General features: G+C 35.7%; 1 pseudogene; it reads right to left on the reverse strand.

The window, feature by feature from the left end:
* Positions 1–531: 531 nt before the first annotated feature.
* On the reverse strand, positions 532–1,530 carry LOC132904167 (uncharacterized; annotated as a pseudogene).
* Positions 1,531–4,122: the final 2,592 nt, after the last annotated feature.

The following is a 4,122-nucleotide window of genomic DNA, read 5'->3' on the forward strand; positions in this document are numbered from 1 at the left end:
AGTATCTATTACAACTAAAACATATTTATATCCTTTGTTAAAATAAGAATATTTCTGAAAATCCATAAGATCAGCTTGCCATAAGTCGTCTATTCCTTTGATAATTGTAAATCGACGAGGAAAATTTCTTCTTGCTGCTTTATGAATTTCATCCACTATGTTTTTTTTGCTCATTGTGTTGGTTCAATTTAAGTTCAATCAAATTATCTATTTCTTGTTTTGTATAAAACGATTTTGACAAACGGTCTGATGTAGCTTTTTCCAATTTTTTTAAATATACTTGTATATTATCATTAACCACTCTTATTTCTTTTCTTAACTCTTGTAGTATATTATCGACGTATGCTTTGTTTACTGCTTCATCGGCTTCATTTGGAGATGAAAGACCTTTTAATTTAGATGTTTTCAAATCATAGTGTCCAGCATCAGTTTTCACCAATGTATCGTTTAAAGTGTCGATAAATTCCAATAATCGCAAACGTTTATGGACGTGATGACCGAACTTATCTACATTCATTGCTGTCTAGATGATTAGAGATCTCGAATTACACTGCTCATTTTCTGTGGCGATAGCTGTTTATGTTCTATATTTATAATTCCAGCTTCTCGTAATTCTTCTATGACTGCAATAATTTCATTATCTACACCACTATTGCCAGCCGCTCGTGATCCTAACAACAATTTTAATCGTTCTACCAGTTCGTTGGGATCATCCCAATAAACATAATCAGTTTATTTTTTTACTTTTTTCAGAAGTGAAATACCTTTTCCTTGAGGGAGACTTTCCACACTTGAAGTCATATTTTTTGAGAATTTAAATAAAGGCTTAATGACATTAATGTATTTAAAACCTTTGTTACTGTTTATAGGTTTAGATGACTCATAATTACGTCGATGTGCATTAGTATCAATTAGTAACAATTTATAATTTTGCAAGTCCTCCTCTCTGACTTTTTCTAGATCAGGTTTCCTTTTAAATAGTAACTCTCTTAAACCATCTGTCTTCTTTAAAATTCGAGTTCCTATTTTCAGAATGTTATCATTATCGAAAACACGAATATTGCCAAGCATTAGTTTTCCCCGCTCATGCCTAACTCCAAAAGGTATAGCATCCATTACTTCTGATGATGTAGACCACGACAAAGTTTGACGATTATCTGGAGAAGACGCAATAGATTTGAACGAACCTTCACTGACATTATGATCTTCAGAAGGTGTGGAAATTAAAGTTTTGTTGTAATTATTAGGAAAGTCGCTTTCAGAAACAGTGTCATTCGATTCTTCATTGGATGAATAAGACGATGTACTTTCATTTTTACATTTTTTCCCAACAGAGGTGATGTAATTATTTTCATTCTCAACCCACTTTTCATTATTTTTATTGGCTATCAAATTAAGCGGATCAACAATAGGTGTGAAAATTATCTCCAGTGCCATATTATTTACGTTTTTTGTATCGTTAATCATCCCCACTTTTCTTTTAACAGCTGCTGCTGACTTAACTATTTGTTTTTTAAATGTTTTTTCCATTTTACTGCTTGATATTGTGTTCAGTCGCAGATCACACTTTAAAGTGACCTTTCATTATCACTACATTGTATTAAGTATGTTAATCTAGAACTATAAAAGTGTCAAATGCTGACCTATAACATCCTTTGTTTTTATCACAATCCTTATTAATAACAAGATAATTAAAAGGCTTTTTCCAAACTTTTGAACACATTTCACGAAATTGATTCCATGACATATCAGACCCAACATGCTCATCATAAACATGTTTCAAATTAATGTCATCTTGTTTAAATAATACAATCAAATTGGAATTGTCTCTCACTAGTTGTTTAGGTATTTTTGTATATGTTTGATTAATATAAAAACAATCAATTTTCTTATGTCGACCCATAGCAAAATAATCTCTAATGCTGTTCTGATTTTCGCAAGCTACATCATCAAATATTATAATTGAATCAGGTAGCGCTTCGTGAGGACTCAAAATTTCACAATTGTGATTGTATTTATGAAAGATTGTACCAGAAACCATGTTCATAACTTTCTCTAAAAATAAGTATTTTGCTTGATATAGAGATTTTGAATAAACATATAAGTTACAAAATCGTGGACCATCTATATGTAACAATAAACTTATTACTAAGTTGGTTTTACCACAATTTGATGGACCACAAACGATACAACGTATTGTGTTTGGCAGAAGGTTTCCGTGTCGTTTTGGTTCTTGTGATGAAGCAGGACAAATACAATCTAATTTTAGTGAGTCTTTTTGTTTCACAAATTTCATTTCAAATTATTAGCATATGCTTAAACTCGTCTGCAGTACTCAACGAATTTGAGCGAAATGAATTTAGGTTCAACGAATAAACACGTTTTATAATTTAACATGTAAAATCTTGTTGGTAGAACATACATACATACATACATACATAAAATCACGCCTCTTTCCCGGAGGGGTAGGCAGAGACTACCTCTTTCCACTTGCCACGATCTCTGCATACTTCTTTCGCTTCGTCCACATTCATAACTCTCTTCATACAAGCTCGGCGGTTTCGGGTACTTTTGACCTGACCCTTTACCAGGACGTCCTTAATTTGATCAAGATACGTTCGTCTAGGTCTTCCCACTCCGACCTTTCCCTCCACACTCTCCTTGTATATCTGCTTAGTCAACCTGCTTTCATTCATCCTCTCCACATGACCGAACCATCTTAACATACCCTTTTCTATTCCTGTAACTACATCTTCTTTCACATCACAACATTCCCTTATCACGCTGTTCCTTATCCTGTCACTCAATTTCACACCCATCATACTCCTTAACGCTCTCATTTCCACTGCATTTATTCTGCTTTCATGCTTCTTTTGCCATACCCAACTTTCACTCCCATACATTAATGTCGGGACCAACACGCCCCTGTGCACAGCCAGTCGAGCCTTTTTGGATAGTTTCTGACTGCTCATAAAGGCATGCAAAGCTCCATTCACCATGTTCCCCGCGTTCACTCTCCTTTCAATATCACTATCATACTTGCCATCTGATGTAAACTTTGATCCTAGATATACAAACTCTTTCACTTGCTCAACTTTTTCTCCTCCAATCAAAATATTACATGCTGTCATTTCTTTCTCCATTTCAAAAACCAGTGTTTTAGTTTTACTTACGTTCACTTTCATTCCTTTCTCTTTTAAAGCTTCATGCATACAGTTTACCATCTCCTGTAACTCCTCCGCTGATGACGCCAGTATAACCTGATCGTCGGCATAGAGCAGACATTTGACGAGTAACTCATTCATCCTTAATCCACTTTTAGACTCTTTTAAATCTGTCAAACAGCTATCCATAAATAGGTTGAACAGCCACGGTGACGCAACACATCCTTGCCTAACGCCTTTCTCAATCTTAAACCACTCAGTGTGCGCTCCGTTTATCCTGACACAAGCACTCGAATCCTCATATAAGGATTTCAGTGCTCGTATTAAGAGACTGCTCACCCCATGCATAGAAAGTGCTGACCACAATTCATTCCTCTCAACTCTGTCATAGGCCTTTTCCAGATCTACGAATGTGCAATAGACTTTTTGACTCTTGGCCAAAAACTTTTCGGCTATGCACCGCAAGGAAAAGACCTGATCAGTACATCCCATTCCCTTTCGAAATCCCGCTTGAGCATCCCATATTTTGTCATCAGTTTCATTCCTGACTCTATTAATCAATACCTTAGCATACAATTTGCCGACGACGCTAAGCAGGCTTATACCACGATAATTTTTGCAGTCCAGCTGTGACCCTTTTCCTTTGTAAAGTGGCACGATAACAGCCTTACACCAATCTTTTGGTACTCGGCCGCTTCTCCAACACAAATTGAAAAGGCAGTACAACTGACTAGCTACTACGCCTTTTCCTGCTTTAAGCATCTCGACCGACACTCTATCACACCCAGCAGCCTTTCCCGCTTTCATACTCTTAAGTGCTTCCACAATTTCGAACATTTCAATTTCGCCTTCCATCTCATTCTCTTTTTCTTCGCTATAGCAGAAATCTTTCTTATTTCCTTCCTTTTTTTCAAATAAACTTTCAAAATAGTCCTTCCATATCTTTAGTACACATTCT

This window comes from Amyelois transitella, chromosome W, assembly GCF_032362555.1.
Source record: "Amyelois transitella isolate CPQ chromosome W, ilAmyTran1.1, whole genome shotgun sequence".
Classification (NCBI taxonomy): domain Eukaryota; kingdom Metazoa; phylum Arthropoda; class Insecta; order Lepidoptera; family Pyralidae; genus Amyelois; species Amyelois transitella.